Source organism: Pelmatolapia mariae, linkage group LG20 (genome assembly GCF_036321145.2).
Source record: "Pelmatolapia mariae isolate MD_Pm_ZW linkage group LG20, Pm_UMD_F_2, whole genome shotgun sequence".
Taxonomy (NCBI): Eukaryota; Metazoa; Chordata; class Actinopteri; order Cichliformes; family Cichlidae; genus Pelmatolapia; species Pelmatolapia mariae.
The window spans coordinates 22,163,078-22,170,582 of record NC_086244.1 but is presented as its reverse complement, the minus strand read 5'-3'; positions in this window follow the sequence as shown (position 1 = coordinate 22,170,582).

Sequence of the window (7,505 nt, the reverse complement as noted above, 5' to 3'; positions counted from 1 at the left end):
TAAACCATGGCATTGTGCCATGAGACCAATCGAAGGACCCTTAACCAACCACACCTGTTGGAAAGAAGCCATTTCTACTCATTTTGAATGTCTGGCCTATGTATATGGGTGTGATTTCAACTGATAAAAGCCATTCAGTGGGTTATTCAGTCATTAAAATTGGGTGAGCTGTTAATTGTTTACGGATATACTTTTAATGCTGTCACATCACTGCTGTAAAAACATGTTTACATTAAGTAATTTGATGTTTCTGTCACGTTTTTATCTTGTAGAACTACATTAAAAATTGGAAAATGTTCAGTGTCCTACTTTAGTTAATTTGTCTGAATTACAATATTACCAGCAGCCTCAGTTGGAATTCTAATTAAATGTTAGCATGCTAACAAGCTAAGCTAAGATGAGTAACACTGTAACTACACCTGACACTTTATCAGTATTTTCAGCTAGCATCAAAGTCTAAAAGATCTGCTCCTAGGATGGCTGTCTGAAGTTGTCCCAGATGTCACGGGCCACAAACTACAGACCAATTTTAACGCCAGCTTGTGTGGACCATTAAAGACAAAAACACTGCTCCAGTTTTTTTTTTCCTTCTCGTAAGTCTAAAGAAACACTTTCATAAATCAGCTGGGTCAGAGCCAAGAAATGTAATAACCCCAAGTTAAAGATTAGCTTTTACCTTACCCTTTCACCTTTTACCTAAAATGTGCCAGATGCAGAAAGGATCGATTCATGTTAAAATATTTTCCCCATTCAATAAGTGATTCTTTGATAAAAACAGATGATGGAAACAATAACTGAGTATACTGAGTCCATCCATCGAGCCAGCCATTTTCCTCCATCCATTACCGATAACTTCTTCTTGTTTCAGCTGCTCCCTTTAGGGGTCGCCATAATCATCTCCTTCGACTGCTGTCAGGGGCTCGGTCTGTGACCCAGCTTTTTAAGTTAATATTGTATTTTTGTTTTTTTTTATGTTAGATTGCATTCATCTTAAGTTCTTGTGTTATTTAGTTAGGGTTTAGCTGAGTGATTTATTCTAGTTTACGTTTCATCCATGTCTCCATGTTTATGAGTCTTTTCATGTCTTCTGTGTAAATCTGTCTTCTCCTCTATGTTTAGCGTTTAGTTATGCCTGTGCTTTCGCTCCCTTATCTGTTCCCATGCGTCTCTGCTCGTGTTCTGTGTCTCCCCAGTCTGCCGTGCGTGCGTGTCTCCATGTTCTATTGTCAAGCTTGTGTTGTAATGTCTGCGTTCCATTATGTTTCCTGTTTTATTTTGAAAGCCTTGTGTTTCCATGTTCAGTGTGTTTAGTTTTGCTTCCCCTGTGGCGTTGTGTTCATTTGTGTCAGCTGTGTTTCCCCAGGTTTTTCCACTTCCCTCATTACCCTTCTGTGTATTTAAGTCCTCTGTCTTTCTCTGTTCAGTGTCAAGTCATAGCTGGTCATAGTGTTTTTCTCACTACTGCGCAGGTTCATGTTCAGTTTTCATGTTATGTCTTACATAATTATTTGCATAGTTAGTTTAGTTCTATCGCAGTTTAGGTTTTAGTTTAGTTTTGCTCTTGTTTTGCCTTGCCTTGTGTTTCTGTTTTTGCTATTCAGCCAAATAAGCGGCTCGCTTTTTGTTAAACTTCAGTTTTTCTCTCCCGTGTCTGCATTTGGGTTCGCTCCACTAACACACCGGCCATCCCGGCCGTGACAGCTGCGTCCCTGTCTGTCACGCTAACTCTCTGCACATCCTCCTCCACTACATCCATGAATCTTCACTGAGATCTTCCTCTTTTCTTCTTGTCTGATGCCTCCATCTTCAGCATCCTTTGTCTAATTTAGCCACTATCCAGTGCATACCTCCACTTCTCTGGGCTTTGAAATATGATTGATGAAATATTTTAGGCCTGATCCCTGAAGTGAAGCAGCTGAGGTTCAGTCAATTCTTTGGCATGTAGCTCACTGCACTGTAGTTTTGTCTTAATCTGGAGCATCAAACAGATGGCACGGCCACGTGTTTGTATGTCATGCATTGACGGTAGGGACACATGCTCTGTCTCTCTGGGTGGATATAAGACGGTGCCCACTGAACAGAACCACAGTGTGTATGCAGGAAGGTTATCTGTGAATCTATGGCATCAGTGTCAAAATGCATTTTTAACAGAGCACATGGATTAGATGAAGTTTAAATACAGGGTTTGAAAAACAGGAAGTGAAAGTTGACTCATGGTTTCATTTATCAAAATATGATTAGTTTTTAACCTGGAATGAACTCAAGAAATTCATTGTGCAATTTAATAATAATAAAAAAAATGCTCTCAAATCAAATCAGATGAAAAACAGATTATTCGGTTCCCTATTTTTACTCTGTGCATGCATTTCCTTGCATGTTTCACTATTTGCCTTGGAAGCAACATCTCGTGATTCTCTTGTGGCCTAAAGCAAAGCGTCCTTTAAAGCCTTCCTGTGCCTCTGGGTTTCAGTGAAGGTTTCACTCTGCAGAGAACAAAAGCTCTGTCAGTGGGACAGACTGACTTCTGATTCCTGAGGATAGAATAGCGAGGAAACCGGAAAGGGACCGGGGTGAAAAACATGCAAGTTTGGCTGCTCACTGTTTGTAACAAAAACCAACCCTGAATCTAAATTAGCCAAACACACACAGAGGGGGCAAAAGCTTTATCTAACTTAAGAATGGGAGACATGCCTACAGAGTAAACATCCCAGACATGGAATGACAAAAAAATATATTTTAAAGTTGAAATAAGTTATAAGAAATTTTTTTTTTAAAAATTGCAACCCTAGTGGATCAGTGAGATTTATTCTTTTAATGTTTGTATTTTAATGTCAGTGTTTCTCTTTGAACTGAAAGGAGCTAAAATTCTGCTCTGTCTTCTGTTTTGAAACCTAAAAGCCGATCATTTATACGGATTATTATGAATGAATATATATTTGATTTGAATGTCTTTCAACTTTTAGCTACCATGCTAGTTTAAAAACTTTGTGTTTATAGCTCATTTGCTTTTACTTGTCAGTGTGCATTGCCTTAAAGTTGGAGGTCCTTAGAAATCATTTATCCATTATGTGCTTTTTATACTTGTGTCTCAGAGCCAAGAGCTGAACAGACCTAAAAACAATTAAACTATAAAGACTGGCTGCAGGCAGTTCCTCCTCTTGATAGCAGTCATAATGTGGAATGATGTCCCTGGGCTTGCTGTCACTCTTAGCAGTCACGAGGAAAATGCTTGAAAACTAAAAATAAAAGTTGAGATTCAGGCTCACACCAGTGTATGCAGCACAGACAGATGAGTGACTTTAACTCTGAATAAATTAATAGATGTGAAAATTCTGGTTTATCAATAATAATCTGATGCTGAATAAGTAACAAAGCCACACAAACCTGAAACCTAAATTTAAGAGATTGGGGTTTGATGGTTGTTCTTTTTTAAATATTAGAAGCAAAAAAGAGGAAATGCAAACTATAACAGAAAAAAGGATGTTGCACATTCTTCTGTTTTACTGTTTTCATCTGCATGAAAAAAAGGTTTTTGAGTTGCATCAGTGCTTCATATACATCTGTGGAAACTCTTTGTTTTAACCAAACAAAGCAGAACTAGCATGAACCTCTCCTCTTCGCAGGTTACACCTCATAACTCGGCGCGTTTGTCAGGTTCGAAGTGTACATTCACAGATATTCCATCTGTGTGTTTACATTTGAAGAGTTCAGGGCCAAAGGTTGTTGTCCTCGACAGATTTAGCCCGTCTTTCGTTAGAGGTCTGTCTAAGGGCAAAACAGTCACATGGTGACAGTGTAATCCCGTCTCACATGCAGACACTGTATCACTCTGCAGAGATGGCTGTGTTCGCTGCTGGCAACCTTGTGACTCACCTCAGGATGAACATGATGTTGTACTGTACACAAACAAGTAAATGTAGAAATAATGGAGCACAAAGTGAACACATATCTGACCGACAGCACATCGGACAGACCCGACCGCGAAGAACGACCTTTACTGCAGCTTAGATTTGTTTCTGTGATTAGCAGATTGCCGGATATATTTACTCAGCGTTCTCAGAGAGCTCCCTGTCTTCGACAAAGCTGACTAATACGACCACTGCTCGCTGTCTGTCCCCAAACTGCTAATACTTAAAGGGAGCGTGTAAGGCTTAATCCCATATTACCGTGGCTATGTTAAGTGTAAGCATCTGACTGTAACGCTTCTAAGCAGAGCCTCTACGCAGAGCACGGAGATAAACAGAATTCCTATTTGATAAGCTCAAGCTGCAATCAGTCTTTATGAAAGTTTATAAGCATTCTTATTGCCTGGTGTTTGAATTTGACACAACAGTGGAAATGTGGGGGAAATGAGTGTCTGCTGAAACCCTCTCATATCAAGGCAATCCAATAAAGAGATCTTCTAGGCGGGAACCTGTCGTTCAGTTAAGTGTGTTTAGGCCTGATGATGCCATTTCTTACATAATGGCTGGCTGGGACTACACTACGCCGGCGAAAGTCCCGAGTCTTTCTAACAAAATGTAAGCACAGGCTTTTTCTGTTGCCAAACAAGGACTGTAACTACAGTGCAAGGAAGAAAATTGTGCAAATTTTATATTGTGTGCGTCAGATGTACCTGCATCTTTTTAAATGCTTATTTGTCCAGAAAATTATAAAAGTGGGATATAAGCTACAGCAAAGACATGAAAGAGACAAAGCCTTTCAGGTCAGTCACTGGATAAGTATGGGCTTACCGCTCTCCCCCTCTCTGTCTCTCACTAAGGTGGTAATCTCCAACTAATAGCAAATTAGGATATTGGCAGTGACAGCAGCTGTGAGTTATGTCTGACACCTGCAAGGACATGTCAATACTCAGAGACAAGGTCACAATGATACCTTTAACGTCATGGTTAAACTTGATGTTATAATGATGGAATCATGTAAAATATCACAGAAATATAAGACGTGGTAAAGGTAGAAGTATAAAAGATCCTTTACTGAAACAAAAAACAAACAAACAGTTTTTCTCTTGTATTCTCCCTTACTGTTATTCTTTTATTATTTCATTCTGCCTTTCTTTTTTCTTGTTTAAATGACTGACAGAACCATACAAAATGATCTCTGAGTGTTACATGTGCAAACGCTACATCTATTTTGAGGCAAATATATTTAATTTAATTTAATATTTTATGATTATTCTCCACCACAGCTGAACGATGTGACAGCTGTTGTCGATATTCAGCAGTTTGTGATTTTACAATGGCCATCCCTTCATGACAATCATGTACACATTTTCTGGTGGCTACTTTCAACAGGATAGTGCATGATGTCAGAAAGCTCAAATCATCCCAATCTGGTTTCTTGAACATCACAATGAGGAACAGGTGATGAAGTATATATCATGGATGTGCAACCAACAAATCTGCAGCAACTGTGTGGTGCTGTCATGTAAGTATGGACGAGAATCTCTGAGGAACGTTTCCAGCACTTTGCAGAATCTAAGCCTTCAAAGACAATTCTGAAAACAAAAGGCAGTCCAACATCAAAACTAGAAAACCGTATCTAATAAAGTAGATTGTGGGTATAAATCCCCACTATATTGTATATATTTGGTCAGATCAATTTTACTTTTGCAAACTTTGAATAAAGGACTTATTATAGCTTTTTTTTTTTTTTTGTTAAACTTAAGTGAAATATATTTCTGCAAAGTAACTACATATCAAATACATATGACGGAGTAATACATATTATATTTACCACTGAAAAGTAATAAAATAGATAATAATAAAGTAATAAAGTAAAGAAAGAGTGGCCTACTTTACACACACACATCTTATTTGCTCATCTTATCGGCCACCTGCAACCTCTTCCATCTGCTCCACTATATAAATTAATCCAAACATGTTAGCTACATGTGCAGCAGGAGAACACCGAGAGGAGCTTGTTGGAAAGGCGGGCAGACAGATGGTGTGAATGACACAACTCTGCATGTTCTGTACACGTCATCCATGTAGCACCTGAAGTGGCATTTGATAATGAAACAGCAAAACCAAGTTGGGAGATATTGCCAAAATAAAATGTGGCGGTCTCTTGAGATTTTTGGTGCATGGTTAAGCTGATGTGCTTTAAACCATAACTATACTCTGTCTGGTTCTCATCAACGTGTTATTGATTGATTAACACCCGCCTCTAGCCAATAGCTTGTACTGATGTTGTGCAAAGGCCAGAAAGTGCAGCCATTTCTCCCTTTGCCTCGTTGATTTCTGCCTTTCCAGATGGCTCCAGTTGTCACACTGAAGTCTCGATGAGTCACAAGGTGGCATGACTCAAGAGCTGAGAGATTTCATCCCCTCATCCTCCCTTCAAGGTTTTTTTTAAAGGTTTGTACTGGACACATGACAGATACATGAGTCATAACTTGGATATGGAAAAAAACAATAAAAACAATAACTGTTTTGGTACAGGTCAGTGTGCTCCGTAAAGGAGGAGTAGCCATTGGATGTGCCAGCATTCCAGTGCGGTGAACTGGATTTGAAATGGAAATTATTATTAAAATTGCAGTTAGAAGTGTTTGATGCATGCCATATCAAAACATGTTACAGAGAAACTTCCTAATGTCACATTGACATTTGATTTTTTTGTTTTTTTTACCTCTGGTGCTGCTAATGAGCTGCATAGAGGTGCATATTGTGCACCACCGTTAGACTCCTGAATCAGAAAACTTGATTCATGCTAGGTGTGAATGAGATCCACTGATAGTAAAGTCCATTTGCAAACTACTCCAAATGATACTGTGACAAAGGGCAAAGGGAGAATATGATAAACTGCTGAACAGGCTACAAAGAATGTTTTTGCTGCTGCGCTTACCACAACATTTGGGTGCGGATCAAGTTAGCTGAAAAAAACTAAGGGTTGTGTAATCCCTGAGAAACCCTAATCAGCACCAAGTCAGATAGCTGTGAGTTATCCATCTGTTACTGGCCTTAAAGGTGACTTCCTCAACCAAAGTAATGCCTGATTTCAAAACTTCAAAGGTAACCTCCATGGTGACGCTACATTTACAATCAGGGGATTGCCAAAGTCATTAGGATTCATTCTCCGTACATAGGGCTCTGCGGGCTTGTCCGCTGGCTAATTTTTTAATGAAATGAGTGAAAAATAAGTGAAAACTTTCCACTACTGGTTTCTCTGAAAGAAAAGTTCTTCAATTTCACCACATCAAAGAACAATTCACTGAATAGCTGTTTAATTATTTTGATAAAAACCAAAAAGTTGAATTTTTTTTATTTACACCTGGGTCAGCAAATACCCAGCACTTAACCCACCTTGATATCCCTCCAGTCAAAAGTCAGATTTAGCTAGTACCAGGCAGTCTCGATCAGAGTTCACAGTTTTCAGGCACTGGCTTGTTGAAGCTTGCTGACTGCAGAGATAAATGAACATGTGAACGTGTGAAGATCCAGTCCTGAACAGTCTTCAGTGAAAGTGAATATAGTTCTTTGAACATATATATATTCTTGTTGGGC